Below are 14,156 nucleotides of genomic sequence, written 5' to 3'. Positions count from 1 at the left end.
CCATCAAAAGGGCAGGGTTTCAGACTGGATAAAAAAGTAAGACCCATCTATTTGCTGTCTACAAGAGACTCATTTTAGACCTAAGGACACCAAACAGTCTGAAAATGAAAGGTTGGAGAACCATTTACCATTCAAATGGTCCTCAAAAGATAGCAGGGGTAGCAATCCTCATATCAGATAAATTAAAGTTTATCCCAAAGACTGTAGTAAGAGATGAAGAGGAACACTATATCATATTTAAAGGATCTATCCAACAAGAAGACCTAACAATCATGAATATTTATGCCCCTAATGTGGGAACTGCCAAGTATATCAATCAATTAATAACCAGAGTAAAGACATACTTAGATAATAATACACTAATAGTAGGAGACTTCACCACGGCACTTTCTGCAAATGCAGATCTTCTAAGCACAACATCTCCAAAGAAACAAGAGCTTTAAATGATACACTGGACCAGATGGATTTCACAGATATATACAGAACTTTGCATTGGAACGCAACTGAATACAATTCTTCTCAAGTGCACATGGAACTTTCTCCAGAATAGACTACATACTGGGTCACAAATCAGGTCTCAACCCATACCAAAAGATCGAAATTATCCCCTGCATACTTTCAGACCACAATGCTTTGAAACTAGAACTCGATCACAAGAAGAAATTTGAAAGACACTCAAACACATGGAGGTTAAAGACCATCCTGCTAAAAGATGAATGGGTCAACCAGGAAATTAGAGAAGAATTAAAAAGATTCATGGAAATTAGTGAAAATGAAGATACAACAGTTCAAAATATTTGGGATGCAGCAAAAGCAGTCCTGAGAGGGAAATACATCACAATACAAGCATCCCTCAAAAAATTGGAAAAAAACTCAAATACACAAGCTAACCTCGCACCTAAAGAACTGGAGAAAGAACAGCAAATAAAACCTACACCAAGCAGAAGACGAGAGTTAATAAAGATTCAAGCAGAACTCAATGAAATAGAGACCAGAAGAACTGTAGAACAGATAAACAAAACCAGGACTTGGTTCTTTGAAAGAATTAATAAGATAGATGAACCATCAGCCAGCCTTACTAAAAACAAAAGAGAAAAGACTCAAATTAATAAAATCACGAATGAAAAAGGAGAGATCACAACCAATACCAAGGAAATACAAATGATTTAAAAGCATATTATGAGCAGCTATACACCATTAAATTAGGCAATCCAGAAGAAGGGATGTATTTCTGGAAAACCACAAACTACCAAAACTGGAACAGGAAGAAACAGAAACCCTTAACAGGCCGATAACCAGGAGGAAATTGAAGCAGTCATCAAAAACCTCCCAAGACACAAAAGTCCAGGGCCAGATGGCTTCCCAGGGGAATTCTATCAAACGTTTAAAGAAGAAACCATACCTATTCTACTAAAGCTGTTCCAAAAGATAGAAAGGGATGGAATACTTCCAAACTCGTTTTATGAGGCCAGCATCACCTTAATTCCAAAACCAGACAAAGACCTTGCCGAAAAGGAGAATTACAGACCAATATCCCTGATGAACACAGATGTAAAAATTCTCAATAAGATACTAACCAATAGGATCCAACAGTACATTAAGCAGATTATTCACCATGACGAAGTGGGATTTATCCGCAGGATGCAAGGCTGGTTCAACACGTAAAGCAATCAACGTGATAGATCATATCAACAAGAGAAAATACAAGACCCATATGATCCGCTCAATAGATTCAGAGAAAGCATTTGAGAATATACAGCATCCATTCCTGATCAAAACTCTTCAGAGTGTAGGGATAGAGGGAACATTCCTCGACATCTTAAAAGCCATCTACGAAAAGCCCACAGCAAATATCCCCATCTCAATGGGGGAAACACTGGGAGCCTTTCCCCTAAGATCAGGAACACAACAGGGATGTCCACTCTCACCACTGCTATTCAACATAGTACTAGAAGTCCTAGCCTCAGCAATCAGGCACAAAAAGAAATAAAAGGCATTCAAATTGGTAAAGAAGAAGTCAAACTCTCCCTCTTCGCAGATGATATGATACTGTACACAGAAAACCCAAAAGACTCCACCCCAAGATTGCTAGAACTCATACAGCAATTTGGCAGTGTGGCAGGATACAAAAATCAATGCCCAGAAATCAGTGGCATTTCTCTACATTAACAATGAAAGTGAAGAAAGAGAAATTAAGGAGTCGATCCCATTTACAATTACACCCCAAAGCATAAGATACCTAGAAATAAACCTAACCAAATAGATAAAGGATCTGTACCCTAAAAATAACAGAACACTTCTGAAACAAATTGAGGAAGACACAAACAGATGGAAAAGTATTCCATGCTCATGAATTAGAACAATTAATATTGTGAAAATGTCTATACTATCCAGGACAATTTACACAATCAATGCCATCCCTACCAAAATCCCATGGACTTTCTTCAGAGAGTTGGAACAAATCATCTTAAATTTGTGTGGAATCAGAAAAGATCCCGAATAGCCAAGGGAATATTGAAAAAGAAAACCAGAGCCAGGGGCATCACAATGCCAGATTTCCAGTTGTAGTACAAAGGTGTGATCATCAAGACAGTGTGGTACTGGCACAAAAACAGACACATAGATCAATGGAACAGAATACAGAACCCAGAAATGGGCCCTCAACTCTATGGTCAACTAATATTTGACAAAGCAGGAAAGACTGTCCACTGGAAAAAGGACAGTCTCTTCAATAAATGGTGCTGGGAAAATTGGACATCCACATGCAGAAGAATGAAACTAGACCATTCTCTTACACCATACACAAAGATAAACTCAAAATGGATGAACAATCTAAATGGGAGACAAGAGTCCATCAAAATCCTAGAGGAGAACACAGGCAACACCCTCTTTGAACTTGGCCACAGCAGCTTCTTGCAAGATACATCTATGAAGGCAAGGGAGACAAAAGCAAAAATTAACTGTTGGGACTTAATCAAGATAAAAAGGTTCTGCACAGCAAAATAAACAGTCAACAAAACTAAAAGACAACCTACAGAATGGGAGAAGATATTTGCAAATGACATATCAGATAAAGGGCTAGTATCCAAGATCTATAAAGAACTTATTAAACTCAACACCAAAGAAGCAAACAATCCAATCATGAAATGGGCAAAAGACATGAACAGAAATTTCACCAAAGAAGACAAACACATGGCCAACAAGCACATGAGACAATGCTCCGCATCACTGGCCATCAGGGAAGTACAAATCAAAACCACAATGAGATACCACCTCACAGCAGTGAGAATGGGGAAAATTAACAAGGCAGGAAACAACAATGTTGGAGAGGATGTGGAGAAAGGGGAACCCTCTTGTACTGTTGGTGGGAATGTGAACTGGTGCAGCCACTCTGGAAAACTGTGTGGAGGTTCCTCAAAGAGTTAAAAATAGACCTGCCCTGCGAGCCAGCAATTGCACTGCTGGGGATTTACCCCAAAGATACAGATGCAATGAAAAGGCAGGACACCTGCACCCCAATGTTTCTAGCAGCAATGTCCACAATAGCCAAACTGTGGAAGGAGCCTCGGTGTCCATTGAAAGATGAATGGATAAAGAAGCTGTGGTCTGTATACAATGGAATATTACTCAGGCATTAGAAACGATGAATACCTACCATTTGCTTCAATGTGGATGGAACTGGAGGGTATTATGCTGAGTGAAGTAAGTCAATTGGAGAAGGACAAACATTATATGGTGTCATTCATTTGGGGAATATAAAAAATAGTGGAAGGGATTAAAGGAGAAAGGAGTGAAAATGAGTGGGAAATATCAGTGAGGGTGACAGAACAGGAGAGACTCGACTCTGGGAAATGAACAAGGGGTAGTGGAAGGGGGTGGTGGGCAGGGTTATGGGGTGACTGGGTGACGGGCACTGAAGGGGGCACTTGACAAGATGAGCACTGGGTGTTATACTATATGTTGGCAAACAGAACTCTTAGAAAAAAATATACACCAAAAAAGATTTATTTATATATTTGAGTGGGGAGGGCCCGATGGAGAAGGAGAAAGAATCTTAGGCAGACTCTATGTTGAGCCCAGGCAGGGCTCATTTCAGGACCCTGAGATCATGACCTAAGCAGAAACCAAGAGTCAGATGCTTATCCAACTGCACCACCCAGGTGCCCCCAGAGTATTTCTTCTTTATCAGGCAGATAGATCTAGTACTGTCTCCTAGCACATCTCAGTCCCACTCATTGAGATTTCATCCCACATCTAAATGCACTGTCAAAAGGATATATTAATCTCCAGGCAGTACTCTGCCCAAGAAACATGACCTCCAACTTCTAAACACAGGTTCCCAAACTGTCTCAATTCACTATGCCCTTTATCTCAGGAATTTCTTTACAGAGCCTCTAAGATAGGTGTGGCTGTCAGTTCTGTTTATTAAGTAGTCAGATTGAAATAACTTAATAATAGTAGTTTTCATGGGTCTGACAGATGCCTGTGTTTCCCTTGAAAACTTAAAACATCCCATGGCACCTCTGTGAGTGTGGTGAAGCACCCCAGGGCCCATTGGTGCACACTTTGGGAACCATGGTTCTAAACTAATAATTGGGATAAATGTGGCCACCAAATATCCTAGCAAAGTAAGAGAACCTTGTGGCAATGACTCCATATGATTCAGATGGGGGCTGAAGTTGATGGAAGAGAAGAGATGCCTGGGTACTGGTTTCCTACCAGTCCCAACTAAAGCTAGCACAAATGCCAACATTTAACTCTCTGCAGTAACCAAAAGAGTAAATTTCTAGATTCATCTCCTGATGGGATTTCCAAAGAGCTCTGGAGTTAGAATAGTAGAAGCAAAAAATGAAGTATTGGGACTTAAGATAAAATGGTTCTGCATAGCAAAAGAAACAGTCAACAAAACTAAAAGGCAACCTACAGAATGGGAGAAGATATTTGCAAATGACATATCAGATAAAGGGCTAGTATCCAAGATCTATAAAGAACTTATTAAACTCAACACCAAAGAAGCAAACAATCCAATCATGAAATGGGCAAAAGACATGAACAGAAATTTTACCAAAGAAGACATAGACATGGCCAACAAGCACATGAGAAAATGCTCCGCATCACTGGCCATCAGGGAAGTACAAATCAAAACCACAATGAGATACCACCTCACAGCAGTGAGAATGGGGAAAATTAACAAGGCAGGAAACAACAAATGTTGGAGAGGATGTGGAGAAAGGGGAACCCTCTTGTACTGTTGGTGGGAATGTGAACTGGTGCAGCCACTCTGGAAAACTGTGTGGAGGTTCCTCAAAGAGTTAAAAATAGACCTGCCCTGCGAGCCAGCAATTGCACTGCTGGGGATTTACCCCAAAGATACAGATGCAATGAAAAGGCAGGACACCTGCACCCCAATGTTTATAGCAGCAATGTCCACAATAGCCAAACTGTGGAAGGAGCCTCGGTGTCCATCGAAAGATGAATGGATAAAGAAGATGTGGTTTATGTATACAATGGAATATTACTCAGCCATTAGAAATGACAGATACCCACCATTTGCTTCAACGTGGTTGGAACTGGAGAGTATTATGCTGAGTGAAGTAAGTCAATTGGAGAAGGACAAACATTATATGGTGTCATTCATTTGGGGAATATAAAAAATAGGGAAAGGAGAGAAAATGAGTGGGAAATATCAGTGAGGGTGACAGAACATGAGAGACTTCTGACTCTGGGAAATGAACAAGGGGTGGTGGGAAGGGAGGTGGCTGGGGGTGGGGGTGACTGGGTGACAGGCACTGAGGGGGGCACTTGATGGGATGAGCACTGGGTGATATGCTATATGTTGGCAAATCGAACTCCAATAAAAAATATACAAAAATAATAATAAAATAAAATAAATATGTCAAAGGAATTTAAATAGTAAAAAAAAAATAGTAGAAGAAAAACCAAGGACAGCAAATAATTATTCTCCTGATACAAACTTGTCAACATGACTCATCTTGTATCAGAAAATCTAGGAGGGGAGCTTAACTATTATCAGAAACTGTATCGCCTGATGGTGCAAACTGTTTCTAATTAGGAACCCAACCCTATGGGACAATGACTCTTCGCCCTGGCCACACATTAAAATCGCTTGGGAGCTTTCAAAAAATACCAATGCCTGGGCACCACCCCAAACTAATTGAGTCAGTCACGGAGGATGAGACCCAGATCTGTAATTTTAAAGCTCCTCAGGTGTTCCTAAGATCAGTGGGTGACATCGAAGAGGGTTCAAACCATAAATCCCTGCTAAATGTATGTTTATGGAGTCAGAAACAAGACTGTTGTGTTTGTTTATGTTTGCATATAATTATATAGTATAAATGCAAATCTACAAGATAATCTATCACATTAATCACATTTTATATCTGTTGTTCTATGTAGACTCAATCATCAGTCCTGTGTGTGGGCTCGTACACTCCCCCATGCAAAGCCTGAATTCAATCACTGGTGTTTCATCTTCCCTATAAGAGGTGTCATAAGGACAATTTCCCTGTCTAGAATTGTCCCCCATCCCAACCCCTCATAAGCAGGGCTGATCAACTGAATCTTTAAACTCCCCATAGTCAGGCAGATTCCTGGCCACTGCTGTGGCTGGTCCTGCCCACTCAGACAGACTCCACAACCATTCTTTATTTTTCTCAAGACTCCTGCCATCTCCATCCCCTTACTGACACAAAGCTGCTGTTTATGGGTGTCTCCTGCCTCATCCTGTCATCCTCACCCTTTCACTGTCCTCACCGTTGTCCCATCTGGTACCCAACATGGCAGACATCCATGCCACTCAGGTATTGCTGATGTCACAGGCCTACCAGTGAGAAGGTGCAGAAGAAAGAGTTATCAATACTACCACTACTACTACTACTACCACTATCACTACTACTACTATTACTACTACTACTAATAATAATAATGAACTTCCATTGGATGTTATCAATACTATACTAATAATAATGATGATGAACTTCCATTGGATATTATCAATACTATTACTAATAATGATGATGAACTTTCATTGAATCCCCTTATTCCTCACATCAAGCCTATGTATGATAGCTTTTATCATCCCCATTTTACTGGTGGGCAAAATGAGATTTGGAGAAGCTCAGTAACTTGTTCAGATTGTAAATGACTGACAGGAATTTGGCCCCAACTCAGTCTGACTCCAGAGTGGTGTGGTTAACTACCAGTTTCTCTATGAATGGATTAACAGGTTGCAGTGAAAAACTAATGAGAGGAGTACATATTCCCTGAGCCCGATGGGCAAAGTGGGGATCCAAGGCTGGTGAACTGAACCATATTCATTGTTCACAATCTCTGGTACTGTTCTTCAGGAATAAAAATAAAATCCATCACCTTAGATATACATACTTTCCGAGACCCAAACCAGTAAGTTCTTTTCTAGAAGGCAAGGTCCTCAAAGCAGTTCCAGATAAAAGCACCACAGCTTTTGTGGTGACTCTCCACCTTGCTTTATTTAGCAGAAATGATTCTCATTCTCTCTCACTTCCCACCTGGCCTGTATAAAGCCCCTATTCTGATGAAGCCTTCAGCCACTCTCTCTGCTCTGGGATGGGCAAAGGGCTGCCTCCTAGGAAATAGCCTCAAAGACCAGCTGGTAGTGGGCAACAGTGAAACGATATGGGCCCAATGGGGTCCTGGATCTAAAAGAAGTTTACCTGGAAGAGTTGTAAGGAAGAAGGAGCCAGAGGCATAGGGAAAGAGAAATTCCAAGAATTGAGATGTTCTTGGCTCCTGGGCCAACTCACATATGAAAATTTGGTGACTATACTAAAGGGAAGTAGGTGTTGCACTGGAAATGTTGAGAGAAAAAGGTTCATTTTTCTAGTACTAGAGCTGACCTAGTTTTCTGACTTTTTCCAGAGACCTTTTATATATTAACTTCACACTAAAGAAAAGCTAATACCAAGAAAGATCTTTTTCTTTTTCTTTTTGGTTTTTTTTTTTTTTTTTTTGGTTGTCTTTGAAGGAGAGCTCTGTCCCACCTGTGATAGTCATAAAGCCAAAGCATCTCTCCCTGCAACTGAAAGTAAAAGATCTGGGAAAGAAATGTTTCCTGTCCTCCCAATTCAGGGAAGCGGGAATCTTGAATGCTGAAGTTGAAAACCCAAACTTTGGCAAAGACTCCCCGGTCTTTTCTACTTTCCTTCACAGAGTAGCCTGGTTACCTTGGGACACCTGGGTGGCTTAGTGGATGAGTGTCTGCCTTCGGCTCAGGGCGTGATCCTGGGATCTGGGATCGAGTTCCACATCGGGCTCCCTCCTTGGAGCCTGCTTCTCCCGCTGCCTAAGATTCTCTCTCTCTCTCTCTCTCTCTCTCTCTCTCTGTGTGTCTCATGAATAAACAAAACTCTTAAAAAAAATCTCCTTTGTATTTCAAGAAAAAGAACATCAAAGAACTGAACTCACTGAACAATGAAGATCCCTTCACCTTCCTCAAGGAACCAGTTGGTTCCTATTTCACTTTGGGGTCAGCTGCATAAATCCCTGATACTTCATCCATACCTCTAACATACAGAGACAAACTGGGAGTAAGGAAAGATCTAGGAAAAGAAAAGAATACTCAATTCAAATTTCAAAATACCATGTGAATCTCCATACAGTAGGAGATTGAATATGCAAATGAAAATGGCCATGACAACAAGACTCAACCCTCAGCGTCTATAGCAAATGGCCCAGAATCAGGACATACTCAATGACTGCCAGCTTTTCTATTTTTGTCTCCACTTCTGATGCAGGGCCAACCAGAGAAAGCCAACTACGCTCTTCAAACCAATCTCACAGGATGCCCCACCTCCAACTTCCCACACTAACAACTCCAGTCAACACACACCTGAAGCCCTCCCCCTTTTTCACCATATAGCTTACCTGCTCCTCTGCCTGCCTTTGAATCACTGCCAAACGCAAGTGATGGTGGCTGACTCCTTTGCTAGAGCAAACTCTGAATACATAGTTCCTATTTGTTCTTAAATTTGAGTGGTCTTCATGAAGGGCCTTCTCTAAAGGCCTGATATATAAGGGAAGCCATTTGAGATTTCTTTCCAAGTCAGGGTGACTATACAAAAATTTTGTTTAAACTAAAAGCCCGATTTATGGCCCACCAAGCAGATTATACACCTGCTTTGTAAATGAGTAGCCTAAAGGAAATCATCTTGTCCTTAAGATACAAATCGATGCTCCTCCCTACATTCCTTGACATTAAATTTTGTGATTCCTGCTTATATGTTAATCTATTATCTTTTGAGCTTTTTACAAGTTGTGTAACCATAAAAACTGAGCATTCCCTGGAGCACTTTCTTCCCTGTGAAGAGCATATTTGCCAGACAGCTATCTTGGGCTCAAATAAAATTCTCTCTCTTTCTTTTAGAGATTCTTAAAGGTTTGTTCATTTTGCGTTAACAATTGTGTATTTCTATAGAGGATAGCAAATAAGAACATATCTTCTCCCTATACCATATTGTCTTCACCCTGCAAGCATATGGGCTTTGCCTGTAGTGTCATTTGTCTCTTTAAAGTGTATGTTGTTTCGGCTATAGAAAGTAGAGCGTAGGGGCGCTTGGGTGGCTCAGTTGGTTAAGCATCTGCCTTTGGCTCAAGTCATGATCTCAGGGTCCTGGGTTTCAGCCCCAAGTCAGGCTCCCTGCTCAGTGAGGAGTCTGCTTCTCCCTCTCCCTCTGCCCCTCCCCCTGCTCATACTCTTGCACATACTCTCTTTCATAAATAAATAAATAAATACATACATACATACATACATAATTTTTTAAAAAGTACAGTGTGGTTAATTACAAAGTTCTAGGTGAAATAAATTTCTGGGAAGTGATGATCTCAGTGCCTGTGGGTGTGCTGCTTTCCTAAACAGGCCCAATCTCACCCGGGTGCTTTTGTTTCTCAAGTTATAGTCAGGCTCTACCGGTTATCTCCTCCAGGAGGCCAGCCTGGACAATGCAAGCTCTATACTAAGTGATGCATATGGATGACAAATTCTAGGGAAGCTGATCCAGCTATAGATACATTGAGAGAGATTCAGTGGGATCCAGGGTCCAAGAAGTATGGCAAGACACTGTCTGTGAGTCCTCAGTGCAGGAGGACGGGGCAGCGGCTGTGAACAGGTGGGAGGAACCAGTAACAAAGAATTGGGAGAAGCTGCTTCTGGGAGGCCTGAAGGCAGGCAGCAGGACCCTCTGGACTCATCTGTGTTTAGGTCCAAAGCCAAGCAAGGTCCAGATGCTAAAGCAGGTTGGGGATGGTGGCCAGGCAGGCAATCCTAATAGGTACTCAGGAGTCAGGTACAAATTTGGGGGAGTTGGAGGGGATGTTGGAGGCTAGTTATCAGTTTGGTTTCTAGGTTTCATATAATAGATCTAATGCTTAAAGCCTAGGTGATTCTCATCCACTCAGAAATTGTCATCTGCCCTGGGAAAGCCTAGTAAAAATGTGGGGTCTGGAGGTTGATGCCTCTTTTTGTTCTGTTGTTAGTCTTTCCCCTTGTATCAGGTTTGTGTCATCTTAAACTAAAGCCAACTGTTTACTGAAACACTATGCCTTTCTTTTATAATTCAGTGAGCTACACAATTACTTTCTAACTGAAAATCTTGATACTTACAAAATTAGCTTACTCGCTCGAGTCAATTGCTGATACAGAGTCCAAAACAACATGACTAATATCTAAAATTAAAGTGACTTGATGAATAATAGCAAGATTTAACAATTCAGTTGCCTTTTTTCTTTGACTATAAACAACCCAAAGAGAATACATAATCAAAATTATTTTGTGGTTGCAGTGTTTTCAAGAATTCTCCATTTTATATGATTATGTTAGTACTCAACTAATACTTAATGTGTTTTGTTGGCATTTATTTTCATTTTGGGAGCTCTAACTACTGACAGTTCTCATTTGGCAGTGGCATTTAGCCACTGATGTGTATTGTAAGAGGTTCCTCAACTTCATTTTGCTGCCTTGAGATAATTCAGAATAGGCTCAGATGAGATCATAAATATCCTTAGTCTGATACTGGCTGGCAGATTGACTAGACTTGACTCTTAAAGGACCATGCCTGATGCACTGGAATAAATATACTTGTATATTTCTTGAAAGACCATGCTTGATAAAAATGTAGAGCTCCAATATTATCTACAATGAAAGTGGCCACTTTGCAGCTCTTATGGCCCATACATAAGCAGGTGACTTTCCTAGTCCTACAGAGGTCCAAAAAAAGTGTGGGGGGGATTTGCAGTGAACTTAGATTACAGACTGCAGGCCAGCCCTCTTCCTTAGCAAAACAGTGTTTCCCTCCATCTTAATTTGCTGTTTGGTGAGTGCTGGTCTGAGTTCACCCATCTCTTGAAGGATTTTGATGACTGAGCCAGGATGTAATTAGTATCCAAAAACATTATGAAATTTGCCTTTCCTTTCCTCTCTTCTGCAGCCTTTGGTAATATGTGGACTATGGCCACAGTTTCAGAAAATGGATCAGGGGCCAGGATCTTCTTTAGGGTTGTGTAAAGAATAAAGCAGTTTGTCTTCCCAAATTTCCAAGGAAAAGGTACAGTCTGTCTCATGCTGTGGATGTGCTCAAGGCCCATTCTTACTCATTGCCTTTCCAGCAACACTTGTTTCACTTATCAGGTCAGGAAATGGGTTTTGCATATGTCAGAAGATAGGGTAGAAGAGGGATGGGTGGTAGGACCTCCCTGTGCCTTCAGAGCACTGTCCCTTGTCTTTGCATCCCCATTTAGAAAGGAGGTGCCCAAAGGTATATCAATGTAATATCAGGGTACCACAGCTTAGGGATGTGGCAAACTATTCCTGCCAGGTAAGGAGATTCAAATGGCTCCATGCTTTCACATCTCTTCCTTTTTCCGTCTTTGCTTTTTTTCTTTCTTTTTTTTTTTTTAAGGTAAATTTTTTTAATTTTTATTTATTTATGATAGTCACAGAGAGAGAGAAAGGCAGAGACACAGGCAGAGGGAGAAGCAGGCTCCATGCACCGGGAGCCCGACGTGGGATTCGATCCCAGGTCTCCAGGATTGCACCCTGGGCCAAAGGCAGGCGCCAAACCACTGCGCCACCCAGGGATCCCTCTTTGCTTTTTTTCTATATCAATAAAGGAAATTCATCAGGACCACTCAAAGATGTCTGTCTAGCCGAAAGCTTTCCCACCTTGAGCCTAGCTAACACCCACTCTTTCCTGTGATCTTGCTCAAGTGTCTCTTCTCCAAGGAAGCCCTTTTGATTTCCTGACTGGGTTGCACACACACCCCCATCATACACTGGGCACTGCTTCTTTACTTGTGGTTAGCCTGATTAATGTCTGTCTCCCTACCAGACCATAAGCTCCATAAGGTCAGGGTCTGCATCTGAGTCTGCTCAGCCTTTCACCCTTGTCACCTAACCCAGAGCCTGGCACAAGCACTTCTGTAATGAATGAGACAACTGGCAGTAGATTCACCAGGCCAACACACACTGTGCAAGCTCTGTGTGAGTACGCCTTTCTTAGTGGTCTTCTGCTGGGCATCTTGCTGCTGGGAATAGTTCACAGTCATCAGATGTGCCATGCAATGGGATTTCTTCATGGTTCAGGTTCACATCACCTGAAGTAAGACCTCCTTCATGGCACATGTTTCAGCCCAGACTAAATAGACTGAACGCTAATACAGTTGGCTAATGGTACCCAATCACTCAGAAATGGCTCTCAAAACAAAACAAAACAAAAAACAAACAAAAAGAAATGGCTCTCAATCACAAAGGCACATTATCATTTTCTAATGAAATATACAGGGAGGAGATAGCATTTCTGAAAGTATGGACCAGAAAGAACTATTTGAACCAGAATTACTTGGGGCTTTTTAACAAGTCATCTACATCCCTGACTTTCATTTCAGAATGCCTAAATCAGAATCTCAGGGGGTGCAACTCTGAAAATTTTTTTCCAGTTTTATTGAGATATGATTGACATATAACATTATATAAGTTTAAACTGTACAACCTATTGATCTGATACATTTATGTATTGCAATATGATTATCACCATAACATTAACTAACACCTCCATCCTATCCCATAATCATTTTGTGTGTGTGTATGGGGTGAGGACATTTAAGATCTATTCTTTTAGTAACTTTCAAGTATATAATACTCTATTATTAGGTATAATCACCATGCTGTACATTAGATCTCCAGAACTTGTTAATATTGTAACTGGGGGTTTATATCCTTTGAGATATATCTCCCCATTTCCCCTGACTCCAGCTACTCCATATTCCATTTCTCTGAGCTCAACTTTTTTAGATTCAACATAAAAGTGATATTATACATTATTGTTTTTCTCTGTCTGACTTTTTTCACATAGCATGTGGAACCTTTTTTCAAGGTTCCTCAGAAGCCTCTCAGTTGATTCTTAGGCAGTCATTTTTTAGCACCTCTGGGACAAATTGCTCTGTACTAGGAGTCAGAATACCTGGAAGTCTGCCATTTACAGTCTGGGTGACTGGTCAAGTTCCTTGTCTCAGAGTCTATCTATCCTTATCTATGAAACGGGCATAATAATTCCCACTCTGCCCTCCTCACAGCATTATATTGATTATTGATATTGACAATCACCCAATGCACTGTGAAAATTACCTTAGAGACCAGAAATTGCCATGAAAGTCTGCCAAACAGTTCCCTCCACACACTCTGCACAGAGAACCTATCCCTGCCACCTTAGGCCAAATGACCTCTGATCCTGCCTTGAGCTCCTGCATGGAGGTGCTCTAACAAGCACCTTCTGTAAGAGGGCTGTGGGGAAGTAACAGGTAGTTGTCAATCACTCTGGATCTCTTGATTATGTGGAATTTAGAAAGCATTTTCCTACTGAAAATTGCTAAGACATACTGAGCTAAACAAAAATAAAAATAAAACACAGGAGACAAACAATGAGAGACTCCTAACTATGGGAAAGAAACTGAGGGTTGCTAGAGGAGAGGTGGGGAGGGGATGGGGTAACTGGGTGACGAGCATTAAGGAGGGCAGGTGATGTGAGGAGTACTGGGTGTTACATGCAACTGATGAATTCCCGAACTCTATATCTGAAACTAATGATGTACTATATGTTAGCTAATTA

Source organism: Canis lupus, chromosome 17 (assembly GCF_011100685.1).
Source record: "Canis lupus familiaris isolate Mischka breed German Shepherd chromosome 17, alternate assembly UU_Cfam_GSD_1.0, whole genome shotgun sequence".
In the NCBI taxonomy this organism is placed as follows: domain Eukaryota; kingdom Metazoa; phylum Chordata; class Mammalia; order Carnivora; family Canidae; genus Canis; species Canis lupus.
Note: the sequence above shows the minus strand (reverse complement) of the source record.